The following is an 18,044-nucleotide window of genomic DNA, read 5'->3' as shown; positions in this document are numbered from 1 at the left end:
AAGGTCCAGCTGATGGGTCTGACTCCATTCAGAATCAGAGAACTTCTCTTTGAGACAACATCTAACGGTAACAGCAAAGCTTGGTGGGAAAAGAGAGCCAGCGGAAAGTGCAGACAAAGAGAAAGAGCAAAAATGGAGAGCACTCGAATTGTCTGAGCTAGTTTCTGTGCTGTTTACTATAGCCAGGAGCTACACAAACTCCTGCTGATGTCACCATCAGAAATAAAATCTGACTCCTCTGCATCTCTACCTTCACTAACAAAATGTTGTGTCTATCTGTGTGCTGAGGACGAGATCAAGAGCTGGCGTGAAGGTGCTGGCTGGGTGCGTAGCCAGCAGGGGCAGAGCAGGGAGTCAGGGGCTTGGCAGAAGCCAAGGGCTGGGTCACCAATGGGCTCAGACAGGATCCGGGGGAGCTGTGGGCATAAAGAGGTATCGGATCAGTAAACCATCAGAGGGAAGCTGGGTTCTTTGGTTTACAAAAAGATTCTGAACCAGAGGAGTGGATGAGGCAGAAATGGAGGCTGGAGGGCTGGAGACAGCACCAGGAAATTTCCAAATTTCCCTGAGAGGAGGGCACAGCCCTCCTTGGATCAGGTTTCTAAAAAAAGAAATTGGATTAAGTTTAATTAATCAGAGATGGTTCAGGTTTTTAAATTTAAATTTAATTTTAAAATTAATTAAAATTTACAGACAGCTGCACACACAGGATGGTCTTTCTAGGCCTGCAGGGACCAGACCTCTCAGGGAAGCCCAATGCCCACCTGCATCCTCACTTCCCCAGATGACAGATGGCAGGCTGTACCTTTGGGCAGAGGGGATTCATTTGAGGATCAAGGATCACCTTTGGATTTTTCCTTCAGGACTCGGCCTCCCACCTTTTGGGATAAGAACAAGTGGTGGAATTATAGAAAATATAGAAAGCAGTGTAAAGAAATGGAATAAGCCACCCACAATTCCACTCTTCAGAGGCAATCACCCTGCTTCTGCACCTGTGGAGTGGGCATAATTACTGTAATGGATTGTCATATTAGATGAGGGCGAAGCTACTTTAACATTTTGGTGTGTTTCCTCCTATTCTTTTCATTAAGCATTTTAAAATTGGAATCACACTGTATATATAATTTTTTTCCCCACATTTGTTCCTTAATAAATATCATGGCTATTCTCATAGTCAGAAATATACTGTGTGTGTGTCTGTGTGTGTATGTTCCAATAAAACTACCTACAGAGCAGATGATGGGTCGGATTTAGTCGTGGGCAGCAGCTGGATGACTCTGGGTGTAGAGAGTCCAATGCCTGGCCTGCCCCGGTGCAGAACGAGGAGCAGCCCCTGATAAAATCACAATTGACAATGGAAATGATGATGCTCTCCTCCTCGGGGATTCAGAGGTCAACTGGTCACATTTCTACTTACAGGAAACTCGCCATCTAAGATGTGTAGAGTGCTGGGGGTTAAGCCAGCAAGAGATGAGATTTAAACAGATTGCATTCTGTTTAAATCTGTTTAAGCCCCATTTAGTCTGGGGTTCCCTGGGTCCATATTTAATACCTAACACAGTGGCATGAGTTCTCTGAGAGAGGAAAGCGAGGACCTTATCTCATAACTGAAAATTTCCTGGAAGCCCCAGAAGAGGTGGCTGATTCTTGCCCTCTGTGGCCCTGCCTCTCACCACCATTTTGGAGGGTATCTGGACCCTGCCTCCAGGGCAGGGGAGTGCAGGCAGGAGCCAAGGACTTGACAAAAATACTTTTTTCAACTGTCACTTTTGATAATTGCTTTATATCCTATCACATGATCAAAATGTAATTTATTTATCCCTTTTCATTACGTGGACTATTTAGGTTGCTTCTAGTTTGCTGTTAAAATACTATAAAGAGCATCTTGGTACATAAATCATTCTCTTAAATTTAAACTCTTTTGTGAGTATTAGATGGGAGGAAAACTATCTTAACATTTTGGTGTGTTCACTTCTAGTCTTTTTATTTGGCATTTTAAACATGATTGGAATCATACAGAATACATAATTTTATTCCACCTTTTTTCTTAATAATATATCACGACTCTTCTCATGGTTATGTTTTGTTTACAGATACAATTATGTTAGCATCTGAAAGCTTAAGGCTCTTACTACATATTGTCAAGTTGCTTTCCAGATAATTATACCATTTATTTCCAAAAAGCTTTCGGTCTCAAACATAGAGTTTGATTAAGCTTTAACAAGGATTTTTCAACTGAGAAAACCTGGGCTTGGTTTCTTCACTTCCATTTCAGTCCTGAGTGGAAGAGCTTGGCCTCCTTGCTCTTGCCTGTTGGTCATGTCCTCTCTGGGGAGTGGGAGTTTGAGAGGAGGGAACACAGGGAGAGACTTGGATTTCCTTTCCCCACCCTATCTGGTACAGTTCACCCAAGAGCTGAACTCATGTTCTGATCTTGTCCTCATCTCTCAATCTTGAGCTCTTTTCCCTGGAAGCAGTAGGCTGGTGTAGAAAAATCTTTGGGTTCAAATCCCAGTTCTGGGCCTTACTGACTGAGCGAGGTTAGGCAAAGGTCCTTACTGTCTCTGAACCTCAGTTTCCAAATCTGTGAAAAAAGCATGATAATAGGCATGTAGTGAGAAGCAGATAAAAGAAACTATGTGAAGCATAGGTGTATTTAACAAATGGTAGTCCTTTCCTATTCTGTTCTTCTGTTATCCAGGGATGGCCTGGAGTTGCCATCTCAGATGGGGCACTGGAATCATCGTTCTCATAACTGGGGTATGATTTGTAGGGGAAGGAAGCCACATTCCCTCCAGGCTTTTGTACGTTTTGTTCCCCAATTTAGATCAGTGATTCTTAAATTATACTATGCATTAGAATCACAAATATTGATGGGCCCAAAACGTAGAATTTCTGATTCTGTAAGTCTGGGGGAAGGTCTGGGAACTTGCATTTCTAACAAGTTCTCAGTTGATGATGATGATGCTGGTCTGGAAACACATTTTGAGAACCTCTGGCCTAGAACATTTTACTACTCTTCCTCTCCTTCTGGCTGACTCCGACTCATCCTTCAAGTCTCAGCTTTGATTTTATTACCTCTAAAAGGTCTTTCTTAAACCTGAAGTCCAAATTAAGCATCCACCCTCTATATTTTCAAAGCTCCCTGGAGCTGCTTGCTCATAGGACTTATGACAATGATCTGTAATTGTCTTATGACTTGTCTGTATCCCCCAGTAGACTACAACTTATTTGGAAAAGTGACTCTGTCTGTCCTGTCCATGGCTGTGTCTCTAGGACCTTGCTTAGTGCCTGGTACATAGTAGGTGCTCAATAACTGCTTGTTGAATGAATGAGTGAGCCAGACCCTGGGTGATTGGAACCTGAGCCTAGGGACTCATGAGGGTGGGGCAGGTAAAGGAGTAAGTTCTAGTGGCCAGTGTCCAGGCACATCTAGAAATTCAGTGCTAAGGAGATAAGCTGAACATTGCAGGAGCTATAGGTCCAGAGACTGGACCTCAAGAGCTTGGTCCACCCTCTGGGTATGGGGAGCAGGGCAGAACTCAGTATCATAGAAACTGAACAGGGACTTAAGACTCAATTTCTGATTAAGATGCTTGATCCATGGATGAACCTCAAGGCCATTATGTTAAATGAAATAAGTCAGACAGAGAAAGATCTAAACCCCTTCTGGGGTCTTTACTGAATGACCCAGGTGCTCAATGGGGTTTCTGCACTCTGCCTGATCAGAACTCAAATGTATCCTAGATCTAGGTGAGCTCTGGGAATCTTCCAGCTTGCAACCACTGATAATTTCCCAGGATTGTTGTAAGGATTAAGTCAAATTATTCATATGAAGAATATTGCAGGGGGTTGTTACCAAGAAAGGATACATGAGAGGCTTCTGGGGTGCTGGCAATGTATTTTTTTATCTGGGTGGTGGTTACATGTCTGTTCACTTTATTTGTTAAACTGAACATGTTCTGTTTATATGTTATATATCACAATAAAAATTAAAAGAAAGAATATAACATTGTATTGACATATGGTAGGTGCTTAATGAATGGTAGTCAGCCTGATTAAATGAGATAAGATATGTAAAATGCCTGACACAGAATCCAGCACACAATGGGTTCAGAATCATTTCCTGTAAGTAAACTTTTACGCAAGTATAACCTACAAAAAGACAAATACACAAAGCATAAACACACAGTTCAATGAATTTTTCTCAGTGTAAACACACTTGAGTAACCAATAACCATGTCAAGAAATAGAACTGAATTGCTGTTATAAAAGGGTATGAAATGGGATTTTTCTGATGTCTCAAAATTTTGGCTAAATTCTCAAAGCCAGTGAAAAACACCTCTCCCCCTTCTAAAGAATGTTGTTAGACATACCTTTAGGGCCTCCTAAAAGATGGCAGAGATGGTCCTGTGACTATCAGCCTCTGTCACCCACCTCCAGCCTCATAGGAGACTAAGATTTCAAAGGGGGCTCATTTGAGAGTCTGCCTAGGAGGGAGTGATGTGGTTAAGTGATGGACTGACAAGGGATTACAGCCCCCATGCTTCCATGAACCAGAGAACCAGAGCTTAGGGCTAAGAGAGTTTGAGGGAAGCCTGACATACAGACCTTGGGAATGAGGTTAGGGACCAGTGTTTTCTTCTAGCCTGAAGAATTCTGAAAGTAGGAGGCAGGCTGGAGAAGACTATGATGGTGTAGTTAGAGAGAGGGCAACAGTTTGGTAGGGTAAGGATGGTGAGTTCCCTGGCCAAATGGAAGCTGAAGTGGGCAGTGGGCTTTCAGTTGCCTTGCTGGGGTCCTGTCCCAGAGGTCTATCTGTCAGGACTCCAGCAGTATGAGGAAGTGGTGGTTATCTCCAGAGGCCAGGAGATGCAGGGGTGGATTGTAGTAGATTAACCAGAGAGTACAGGACATCACCCACATCAGGGAGCCATGCACTACAAAGATAACCATGGTGGCCTCTGAAGAACCCACAAATGTTTCCCCTCTAAAGACCTACTATGTGAACCTCAGCCAACTACGTTAGTCAAGAGAGACCACAAACTGCACCAGCCTGAGTTAAAAGACCTTTCCCTTCCCTTCCCCTTCCCTTTCCCCTAACCCGATCCTGGAAGAGCCAGAAGATGAGGTGGATGAGGTGAAACAAGAGTTGACATTGCAGACCACTCATGTGTTTTTACCCAGTGTTGATTCCCAAGCCACTGGTCAAGACTTGGGGGGGAGGTGGAGAGAAGTATTGAATTGGATGTGAGTTTTTTAGCTTACTATGGACTGGACTTTTTTAAGGTCCCCAGTAGAGGCTATTCCTATAACCACAAGAGCCTGAAAAACGTTAAGATCTTCCTGAGATTCTGTCCAGGGGCTAAAAAAAGAGATCCGGTGAGGCATGTTAAAGGGCAGTGTTAGGAGAAAAATAAAGCCATTTCCTGTTTGTACCTCTTGAGTTCAGCCCAGTGTGTGTGTGTGTGTGTGTGTGTGTGTGTGTGTGTGTGTGAACCCGCACGCACATGCACACGTTGCATTAGCTTGGCTATGACAGAGCATGGAGAATTTCTCCTCCACTATAAGGTGCACTTTTGGAGGGATTAGAATTCATTAAGTCCTGTCTCTCTCCTGTGGACAGTCCTAGGTAAATGCGGGTAGGTTCTTTCTCTCCTCTTTCATTATCAATCTGTATCTGAAGGTTTTCCTGATGATTCTCAGATCATTTAAATATCTACAGTTCCTCCCCAACCAGTTACATTTTAATTCATGCCTTCGACATATCAGAGGCATTCTGGGTCCCTTCACAGGAATTGATCAAGCAATTACATTCATCAACAACGCATGTACAGGTTATGATTGCATAATAGCAATATTGGTCTTTCTGTATTTATCTCAGGATTTGTGAAATAAAATAAAACCACTGAAACTACATATTTATTATATTTCACATAGAAGAAAATGTTAAACATCCCACTGGTCGCTCCTGGTGTGGCTGTTCCCTTGGACTTCAGTTCCCTCGTCTGGAGAAGGGGGCTGTGGTCATAGTGGTCTCCTGGAGTTGCCGGATCCACCGGCTTCAGTGTCTTTCTGCCCTGCTCAGCTCTCAGAAGTGAGCTTTCAGGACCACTTGTCACAGCAGTTTTGAATTCTCTTTCCCAACTCTTGAAAGATGTGCTTGGTCCCTTCCGCAGCAGAGAGATCTGCTTCTTTGGTGGGGAGGCATGGGGGATGGGTAGATGTGATGGGAAGAGGCAGGGAGGGGGGCGACTGGCAGGAATTGATTGAATAAGAGGGAGGATTTGTGACAAGTGTGTCAAAGAGGCAGAGAAAGTACAGAGAAAGGGTTTGGAGAGAGGGCCAAATAGGGTGCATGAAGCTTTTGATTAAAAATGGTATTACATCAACAAAAACACTGGTATTTGGGTGATTAAAAAAGAGTACAGTGTTGAAAATTTGTATAGCAATCACAATAACAAATCTTGGGGCTTCCCTGGTGGCACAGTGGTTAAGAAGCCGCCTGCCAATGCAGGGGACACAGGTTCGATCCCTGGTCCGGGAAGATCCCACATAGCACGGAGCAACTAAGCCCGTGTGCCACAACTACTGAGCCCACGTGCCACAACTACTGAAGCCCACGAGCCTACAGTCAGTGCTCCACAACAAGAGAAGCCACCACAATGAAGCCCACACAGCACAACGAAGAGTAGCCTCCGCTCACCTCAACTAGAGAAAGCCCGCGCACAGCAAAGAAGACCCAACACAGCCAAAAATAAAATAGATAAATTTAAGGAAAAAAAATTACAAATCTTCCTGAGAAGATCTCTATAGGTGGCCAGTAATAGAGAATTTTATTTTGAATACCGCATCCTTTTGGTCTCAAAGGTTTATGTCTTCTGACTTTTTCTACAAATTTTGGGGCTTGCCCTATTTGGGTCCTGCAACTCCATGATAAAGTGGAAAGAGTTCTTGAAAGGTATTGGAGTCAGACAGACCTGATTTGTCTGTCTGCTATTATTAATTGCAGAGCCCATTACATAACCTTTCTGAGCCTTAATTTCTCCATCTGTAAATATGTACCTAAGATACAGACTATTAAGCAATTAAATGAAAATACAAAATAGGATATTTAAAACACTCAGCACAGTACTTGACACATAGCAAGTGCTCAATAGGTGGCTAAAATTGTTAATATGGTTTTGCATATTATTCCATCAAACTAAAGTGTCTTAGTTTGATTAAATACTTACTATAGCTGTAGTTTTTGAAGTTTCTCAGTTTTCTAAGGATTGTTTGTCTAAACTATTCAAAACAGTACTAGCATAAAAGCTTTTGCCCAGAATGCAAACTTCTTTGGTGCTGTATTCCTAGAAGTGAAATAATTAGGTCAAATGTGTAAACAGCTTTGTAGCCTGCCAATTGGTGCTAAGAAAAATTGGACCAATTTGAAATGCAAATGTGACACCTAAGTGTATTTATTTCCAAAGTCTGGGCGATAATGATACTTTTAAAATGTTTACATTTGTGGTGGCTGCTGAGACCTGCTCTTTTATATAAGGTTCAAATTCTCAGAATTTTTATGAGCTTTTTCAGTCACATTTGCCTTGTATACTTTTCCCCAGTCTGCATATTTGTGGTTGGGTCCTATTCCATTTCATTGCACTGAGGTTTTGATATATATCTATGTATAAAATATATCTCTTATAATAGAAATACATTTTATTTTTCTTTAATACTCTTAAACTTATCTATGATACACTAAAATAAAAATTTTATTAAAATATTTAGTTCTTTAATACACCTGCAGCTTAAAATAGTGAACAGTGTGTGTTAAAGACAATATTAATTCATTTGCCAATATTTATTTAATGTTTCATATGTGTTACTTATTTTGTGTAGTAGGTGCTTCAGGTCTGGTGTTTTGAATCTATTTCTGGGTTCTTGGCTCTTGATTCAATTTTATTTGTCATTTTTTCCTAATTTTAGCTCCATATCAAACAGATTTCATAATTATGATTACGTTTATTTAAATGGTCATTCATATTTTTGGTAGTTTTGGTTTATTAAATTTCACCAAGGAGTTTTAGTTTTTTAAAATGTCTTACGGTATTTTAATTGTTATCTCCTGTAATCTCTATCTAAATTTTGGGTGAATGTTTCTCCCATTTTAGTTTATCTGTATGTTCTGATTTTTTTCTGTAGTGAACATGCAGGAACAGTATACACTTAAAAATAAGAAAAATATGATATATAGGATCTTTAGTGGTAATAAAATGAAGGATAAGAGGGCAGCATGATTGTAACTTCATGATTAAGTGTTGATTAAAATAGGCAGAGAAGTGTGGACCATCCTCTCACTGGCTTCTGTACATAGGTTCTCCAAGATCTCCTGTGTGTTGAGGACTGGAACATTTTACTCTTCTTGATTACAACCCTCAAAGAACTGCATTAAGACTCGCATGACCAGAAATAGTCTTGGCACAATATAGGTAGTATGTTTGTATTTGCTAAATACATAGTAGTGTTACCTTGATTTTTTTTCTTTTTTCTTTTTTTTTGTCCTGACTAATAATATTTGCCATAATTATTAGTGGTATTTTAAATAAAAGGGGTGATTCCTGTCTGATTTCCGTGAGCTGACTTTGCTTCCAGACATGATTGAATAATAGGGATTGGATTTACCTTCTAGCCTTTAACAGCTAGAACACTGGACAAAGTATATAGCAACAGTTTTTGGAATTTGGTCAGCAGATAGAACAGATCTGTGGCCCCTGAGAGAAGGAAAACAAATGAGGTGAGTTTTACAGTTGACTCAGTGTACTGCCTGGATGGACTCAGTGCAGGGAGAAGGAACTCTCTGAGCTAAATATGTAAACTGGAGTTCAGAGAGGTTAATGTAGCTAGAACTCATGGCGGCAGAGTACTGGAGAGGAGGGAAATGCACAAAGAAAGAGCTCTGGATATTTTCAGAGGGATTCCCTTAAGCCTTTGGCCGAGTGACCTGCACATGTGTGAGAGGGAACTACTGAGGCTATGGAAAGGATCACCACAAAGCAGTAAATTGAACAATTCCTGGAATTCACACAGAGCTGGGCATAGTTTGTGTTCCAGCAGCCAGAGTAGAAAGATCTCAGAATTTCTAAGGCATCAACTAGAGATGCCAGAAGGGTATTTCCTTAGTAGTGAGACTAAATTCACCCTAGACTAAAGGCTACTCTGGCTTCAAAGAAAGCTTTGAAAAGAACAAACTTGATTCTAGGTAACTTAACTGTACACCAGAACAAAATCCAACGCTAATTGAGGATATTAAACAAAACCCAGCACCCAAGTATAAAATTCACAGTGTCGGGCATCCAATAAAAAAATTACCAGGTATGCAAAGAAGTGGGAAAATATGATCCACAAGCAAGAGAAAAGTCAACCAATAGTAACAGACCCAGAAATGACAGAGATGATGGAATGAGAAAACAAAAATGTTAAATCGGCTTTTATAAATATATTCTATATGGTTAAGAAGGTAAAGGAACACCTGAGATAGAAACGGAAGATGCAAAATGGATCCAAATGGAACTTCTAAAGATGAAGAATACAATATGTAAAATGAAAAAGTAGTAGATGAGATTAACAGCAGATAAGATACGACAGAAGAAAAAAAAATCAGTGAACCTGAAGCCATATCAATTCAAATTCAAATTCAAAATGAGGCACAGAGAGAAAAAAATACTGAAAAGTTTTATCATGAGATTGCAGCAATTCAGTTACTTACATCTTTAGGCTCCAATTCTAATTCTAGTTCTCTTGCTATTTCCACCACTGCAGTTATTTCCTCCACTGAAGTCTTAAACCCCTTAAAGTCATCTATGAGGGCTGGAATCAACTTCTTCCCAACTCCTGTTAACATTGGTATTTTGACCTCTTCCCATGAACCATGAATGTTCTTAATGGCACGTAGAATGGAGAATCCTTTCCAGATGGTTTTCAATTTACTTTGCCCAGATCCATCAGAGGAATCACTATCTCTGGCAGCTATAGCCTTACAAAATGTTGCTTCCTTTCTGGCTGTTTTGTTCCCCTGTTCCTTTTTTCCTCTCTTGCTGTCTTCCTTTGTGAATTGATGATTTTTCATAATGGTGTGCTTTGATTCCCTTCTCTTTATATTTTGTGTATCTACTGTAGGTTTTTAATTTGTGGTTACCATAGGCTTACACAAAATGTTCTATGGATATAACAGTCTGTTTTATGCTGATAACAATTTAACTTTGATCATATATAAAAACTCTACCCTTTTTACTCTCCCCCCACATTTTATGTTTTTGATGTCACAACTTAACATCTTTTTATATTGTGTATCCATTAACAAATTATTATAGATATGTTTATTTTTAATACTTTTGGCCTTTAACTTTATACTAGAGTTAAGTGATTAACACAGCACCATATTCTAATATTAGAGTATTCTGAATTTGACAGTATACTTACCTTTACCAGCATGTTGTATATTTTCATGTTACTAACAGCATCCTTTCATTTCAACTTGAAGAATTCCTTTCAGCATTTCTTGTAAGGCAGTTCTAGTGGTGATGAACTCTCTCAGGTTTTGCTTGTCTGGAAAAGTCTTCTTCTCTTCTTCATTTCTAAAGGACAACTTTGATGGGTAAAGTATTGACTGGCAGCTTTTTTCTCACAGCACTTTGAATATATCATCTCACTGTCTCCTTGCCTGCAAGGTTTTTGCTGAGAAATCCACTGATAGTCTTATGGGAGTTCCCTTGTATGTGAGGATTTTTTTATCTTGCTGCTTTTAAAATTCTTTTTTTAACTTTGAATTTAGAATGTTTTATTATATCTTGGATAAGATCTTTTTGAGTTGAACTATTTTGGGGACCTGTGATTTTTCTGAACTTGGATGTCTAAATCTCTCCCCAGATTTAGTAAGTTCTCAGTCATTATTTATTTAAATAAGCTTTGCCCTCCTTTCTCCTTCTCTTCTCCTTCTGTGACTCTAATAATGCCTAGAATATTATCTTAATGGTGTTCCATAGATCACCTAAACTTTCTTCACTCTTTTTCATTCATTTTTCCCTTGTTCTCCTCTGGATAATTTTAAATGACCTGTCTTCTACTTCGCAGATTTTTTCTGCTTGATCCAATCTGCTGTTGATGCTCTTAATTGTGTTTTGCATTTCATTCATTACATTCTTCATCTCTAGAATTTCTACTTGGTTCTTTTTTATGATTCCTATCTCTCTTTTAAACTTCCCACTTTGTTCAAGTATTGTTTTCCGGATGTTGTTGAATTGTGTTTCTGTGTTTCCTTGTAGTTCACTGAACTTCCTTAAAACAACTATTTTGAACTCTTTATTGGGCAAATCACAGTTCTCCAATTCTTTGGGGTCAGTTACTGGAAAATTACTGTATTCCTTTGGTAGTGCCATGTTTCCTTGATTTTTCATGTTTCTTTAAGTCTTGCATTATTATCTTTGCATTTGAAGAAGCAGTCACCTCCTTCAGTCCTTGCTGACTGGCTTGGGAGAGAAATAGAACTACCTTCTGCCCTCTTAGGGATTCTGACACTTTCTCAGACTTTTTCTACGGATATCTCTACTCCACATTTCTTGTTCTTTCTTGGTGGGGGTAATTCTTTTTTTTTTTTTTTCTTTACTTCTAGTGCAAGTTATGGGAAGTGAACCTTGAGAGAACAGTTCACAACGTGAATGTGACAATCAATACAATACAATTGGCTTAATTTCCACCCTGGAGGAAATCTTCAGCCAAGACATCAACACCCCTCACGTTGAGTGCGTGACCATCTGAATGCAGAACAAGTTCGATTACCCTGTTTATAAAGAACTGCTGGCAGTGACACAAAGAATTCAATGATAGTGTCCTAGAGCATCAAAGAAACTAGGAAAATAAGCACTGTGAAAACTGACAAAATGACATTAATTTGAGCTTGGGACAGTCATTTAACCTCTATTGGTGAAAATTTCATAATCCTTTTCATTCAAATATCTTGCTGTTCTAAGAAGTTAAATACATTTGCAAAAAATTAATAATATCCCAAAGAATCAACCAAAAAAACCCTCCTGGCACTAATAAGCAATTACGGCAAAGTTACAGTGTCCAAGGTTAATAAATAAAAGTCAATCGCTTTCCAATATACTGGCAATGTACAAGTGGAATTTGAAATTAAAAACACGATACCATTTACATTAACAACCTCCCTAATAAAATACTTAGGTGTAACTCTAACAAAAGACTTAAAGATTTATATGAGAAAACTACAACATCCTGATGAATGAAATCAAATAACTAAATAAATTGAGAGACAGTCTACATTCATGGATGGGAAGGCTCAAAAGTGTCAATTTGTCAGTTCTTTCCAACTTGATCTATAGATTCCACACAACCCCCAATCAAAATCCCAGCAAGCTATTTTGTGGATTGTGACAAATTGATCCCGAAGTTTTTAAGGAGAGTCAAAAGACCCAGAAGAATCAACACAATATTGAAGTAGAAGAACAAGATTGAGGACTGATGCTACCTGAGTTCAAGATTTACTAGAAAGCCACAGTAATCAAGATGGTGTGGCACTGGTGAAATAACAGACAGATCAATGAAACAAAATAGAAAGCCCAGGCTCACACATAGAGTCAACTGTTTTTGACAAAGGAGCAGTATAATGGAGCAAATGTAGCTTTTCCAACAAATGATACTGGAACAGCTGGACACCCACATACAGAAAAAAAAAAAAAAAAGAATCTAGACACAAACCTTACATGCTTCACAAAAATCAAATCAAAATGGATCATAGACCTAAACATAAAACTCCTAGAAGTTAACATAGGAGAAAACCTAGATGACCTTGGGTATGGGGATGACTTTTTAGATACAACACCAAAGGCACAATCCATGAAAGAAAGTCTTGATAGGCTGGATTTCATTAAAATTTAAAACTATTCTTGCCAGTGAATGCCTGTCACTTTGCAGCTCCCGTTTAAGCATCATTAGGTTTCCTGGTTATGCTCCCATCACCAGGCCAAGACGTTCTGATGGTCTTCTTATTCTTTTCCTTCTCCTCCTGCTCCTCCTCCTCCTCTTTTGCAGCAACCTAGTTCTGGAGGCTGGAGGTCCAAGATCAAGGGGCCGGCAGATTCAGTGTCTGGTGAGGACCCACTTCTCTGTTCATAGATGGCGTCTTCTCGCTCTGTCCTCACATGGAGGAAGGGGTGGTGGGGGTAATTCTTAAGACTGTATGCAAAACCAGGCTGGATGCTGATAGCCTCCTGTTTGCTTCCCCTAGGGTGGTGCTTAAAGCACAAATTTGTTTACTTTCTCCCAGTTCTGAAGTGCTGGGCCGGCTTTCTGTGTGTGCTCACTAGCTGTCTGCAAAGGCTCACTCTCCCTTCCCTCCAGGGTGCACACAGGGAGCCTGCAACGGGGTAGGGTGTGTGTGGGTGAGGCATGTGGAGCATTGTGGGTTCCTGTGGGCCATTTGGGGGATCTGCAGGCGAGGTATCCCTGACAGCTCATGGAAAGTCTTCCTGATGGAGTCCATGACACAGTTAATAGGACCTCTGTCCCTTTGATACCCTCCAAGAGCCCCGTTTGCTGGTCTACTGGCCACTTTCTGTCCCCAAGTCATGCAGCACTCCGAAATATTCTAGATGCGGTGAGAAAGAACGGGTCTCTAGCAGCATCTTACACAGCTGGGGAAGCTAGGTACACACTCTCACTTTCTCCTGTGGGAGAAATCATGGGCTGAGTAGGTCTCTATTGGCACTGAGTTGTGCTGCCTTGGGGGAGGGGTGACACAGGTAAAGTGAAACTGTTTCCTCTTACTCTCATCAATGTGTCCAACATCAGATTTTTTTTTTTCTCCAACCTTGTTCTGTAACTTTTCCATTGGACTCCTGGAATTCCACAGAGGCACTCTTGTCCATTGGTGATTGTCAGAATCAGTGACCTTTGGGGGAAAGATAGTAGAAAACTCTTATTTCACCATTTTGATGATGTCACTCTGTGTGTTGTGGTCAGAAACACTTTGAAAGCATTAGTCAGTCTATATAAGTGCTTAACATATCAAAGAAACAAAGATCAGACCCAGGAACTCAAGAAAGTGTATTGTTGAAATTTAGCGTTGTTCTTGTTGCCAGTTGCCCTCTATACTTTAGAAGGCCCTGAGGGCTTCATTGTCATTTTAGAGAAGATTTAATTCAAAGTTCCAGAAACTCACTTAAACTTTCATAAACTAAATAAATACACAAGTCTACAAGGGTATTTCAGAGAACCAAATGAAAGAGAGCCTCTGAGGTACCAGATTACGTGCTGGAAAGCCACCAGAAACCAAACTGTCTCTCCTTCCTTACCTCTCTTTTTGAGGTCCCATGGTCTTTTATTTTTGTTCTCTCTGGGAGTGTGCTTCATTCTTTTCTTTCCTTTGCTTTTTTGTCTGCTCTGTGTCCCATCGATCCTCTTAAGTACCCATAAAGCCTGACTAGAATGGCTATATACAATTCCAAATTACTATAAGAGAAAATCTGATTGGCCCAGCTTGGCTGGGTGTCTGTCTCTGGGCCAATCAAATGTGGCCAAGAAAGTGAAATCAGCAAGAACATGTATATGGAAATTACCCCCATGAGAAAGGGCAGTTTTCAGGGGAGAATCCCAAAAGGAGTCTCCTACAACCATAAATTATTGTGTTTTTTTTTAATTGGGGTATAGTTGCCTTACAATGTTGTGTTAGTTTCTGCTGTACAGTGAAGTGAATCAGCTGTACGTGTACATGTATCCCCTCTTTTTTGGATTTCCTTCCCGTTTAGGTCACCACAGAGCACTGAGTAGAGTTCCACACAGCCATATATTGTTGATGTTCATTGCAAGGACTCATCATCTGGAGAAAGATCATCACAAAAATATTTAATTAATTAATAACTGCCCTATTCTAAAAAAGGATATGAGACAGCTAAATCTTAAATTATGCACAGGTGCAAATTTTAATATAACAAACCCGGAGAGTAAACTAATTTAGTATTAAAATTCTTTACTCTAAATCATTAAAAATTTCAAGTGTGACTTAGTTTAAGTTATTGTTCTAAGTGGAAAATATCATTCTAGTGATTACAGGTAAGTGTGAAGATTTTAGAAAGTGAGTATTTGGCTGGTTTGTTTCTCTTTACTTAAACACAGTCTATATTTTAGCCAAAATTACATTAGTAGGAAAATGTGGTAAAACAAGAACTAGTAAATCAATTTGAATTTAATCAACAAAGGGAGCTGGTTTTAGATATTTAAAATATTTTGGTTAATTGTAATGTTTTGGTTAACAAATTGTTAAAATTTTATAGGGAAATGAAACTCAGTTGTCTGGCTTTTACCAGGTGTTCCTATATGACTGTAGATAATCATACCTAATAGCCTGTGTGTTAAACATTTTAGGCTACATATCTTGTTTTACTGTTAAATGAGTAGGGGAAGTGAAATGTGGAACAAATCATTACTCTGGACAGGAAGCAATAGAAAGGCAAATCGACATTGTTCTTGACTTGGTCCTTTGCATTGTTTTTATATTTTTACTGGAAATGCTTTACAGCAATGCCCTTTTGGATCACCGTTGTTCAGTAAATATGCAGTCAAATGTAGCTCAAGCGCCAGCTGGGACTGCATTTTTCTGTTCCTCTGGGGAAATACCTGGTACCCTAAGTTAATTTGTATATGACTTCAGTAGGCTAGGGAGGGGAGAGAGCAGATGACCTGAAGACCAGGCTTTCCACCTTGGAGGAGAGGGGCTATATACTCCAACAGACACGAGTGCATGTCCTTTTGTGCAACTGTAACTGGAAAGTAAAATGTTATGGAGGGAGGGGGTTAAGTAACAACAAACTTCATTAAGTTGAGCTGCCTGCAGCCCTGGGTGAAGTGGGGCTTAGGGGCAGGCTCAGGTTGGAGGATAAGCAATTAACTGCAAGCTGGGCTCTTGAGTAGCCTGTGTTTCCCTGTGAGGGGAAGTAAAACTTTGAAAGATTGGGATCTCCTTGGGAAGAACCTCAAGAAAATAAAAAGCTGGACTCCTGCTTGAGCAGAGGTTGTCCTAGAGAGACCCACCCTGCAGAGATCAGCTGTTGCTTTTACTCCTGACAAAGAAAAAGCTCAGAGATGGCTGGAGGGATTCCACTAACAGACCACTAGGGAGGGAGCATGCAAGCAGTTGTAGTCAGACAATGGAAACAATACTGTGAGAACTGGTGGCCCTTTTTTTTGTGGGGGCATCAGCAAGATAAGTGAGGGAGACTCCAGGAAAGGCTGTGCACTTTAAGTGAGGTGGCAGGAAGATGCTTGCAGCTCTGCCTTCTCTCCTTTCTACTGAATCATTCCCATCAGTAGGTATCACGCACACACAACCTGGCTATTGTGTCTCCCATCTTTAAAAAAGTCTTCACTAGATTCTTCATCCCCTTCCAGCTGTCAGAACATTTCTCTGCCTCTCTTTCCAGAAAAACATCTCAAAAGAATTACCTATGCTCTGCCTCCAATTCTTCACCTCCCTTAAGCCTCCTCTTTATCTTCAGGATTCTTTTGGCATTAAATAACAGAAAATTCTGAATCAACTGTGTAAAATAAAATGGAGATTTATGAGTTTAAATAACAAGAACCCCACAGGTAGAGTGGGCTCTGGGCATGGGCTCTGGCTCTGCTTTGGGGCAATTATCTTGGCTCTGTCCTCCTCTTTGGCATTGGCTTTATCCTCAGGCTTTTACCAAGATGGTTTCCACAGAACTAAATGTCACATGTAGAAATGACGATAGCCAGTGTAAGTGAGGAGCTGCCTTCTCCTTGTGGCTCTTCTTAAGAAAAAAGAGACCTCTAAGAAATCTTCCAACAGATTTCCCCTCACATCTGGGCCAGAATTGTATCACAAGCACATTCCTAAGGGAATCATTGCCAGAGGAAAGTAGATTGTAGTGGTTGACTTGGACCTATCAGGATTTACAATGGAGCTGGCTGTAGGGGTTTTGTTTGCAAGGAAGAAGCCGAGAACAGGTTCTGGGGAAGTATCTAACATATCAATTTAACTTTTTCCCCTAACACTACACTGAAATGGAGTGGCACAGGCCACCAAATTCAGTGAGTATTTTTTGTCTTCATCTTTTCCACCTTTTAGCGACATGTGACTACTTGGGTGCCCTTCAGCTTCTGCTATATCATATTCTCCAGGTTTTACTTTTCCCTTTGGTTCTCTTTCTCAGTTTTCTAGGTACACACGATTGAAAAACAGGACTCGTCCTATTTTTTCTTCAGCTTAGTCTTCCTTACACAATCTTAGAAAATGATTCAAGGAGATAATTAGCTAGGACTTGCAAAGGACCAGCCAAGAGTGGGTTTTATGTCCCTTAGTTGATTAAATACCTGCAGTTTATGAAAAAGGTTGAAGATATCAAAGTGCATAGGAAATTGGAGAGAAAATTACTTTAGAGAGATCTGCAATGTAAGTTTTCCTTCACAGTAGGGAAGCAGTGAGAATGCTTGCTCTTCTCTGCTAGCTTGGTGAAATGGGCTTTACTGGGGAGCACTTGGAGAGTGGGGCACAGAGGACTGGAGTCTGACCATGGATGGTGGTTCCTCTGATGGCAAAGAGATGCTGTGTTGAGGATGGCTGTTCTTCCAGAGCTTTAGGCAAATGAGGCTTGAGTGCTTCCCATGGACCTGATGTAGTACACACGTAGAGAGCAGGCGTGGGGTTTTCTTAGATCCTGCCCAAGAGGGCTCCTTGGAGAAAAACAAATAAACAAACCACAAACAAACCCTGGAGATATACTATTGAATTCCGAGGTTGTGAGGGAAGAATTTTAAGTGACCGGCTCTAGGAGATGCATTTACCTCCAGAAGGGGACTGCCATTGCAAGATTTCCTGAGATGGTGGAGTCTCTAAAAAAAAACAAAAACCAAAATCATAAATAGTCCCATGGGAAAAAGAATAAGTTCTAAATACCTGCCAAGCCCAGGTATCTTTGTTTAGTTCATAACTAGACTAGTCAAGTAAGATCTTTCCTGCCTTTATA

Source organism: Balaenoptera acutorostrata, chromosome 4 (assembly GCF_949987535.1).
Source record: "Balaenoptera acutorostrata chromosome 4, mBalAcu1.1, whole genome shotgun sequence".
In the NCBI taxonomy this organism is placed as follows: Eukaryota; Metazoa; Chordata; class Mammalia; order Artiodactyla; family Balaenopteridae; genus Balaenoptera; species Balaenoptera acutorostrata.
The sequence above is the reverse complement of the archived record's forward strand: the minus strand, read 5'-3'. Positions refer to the sequence as shown.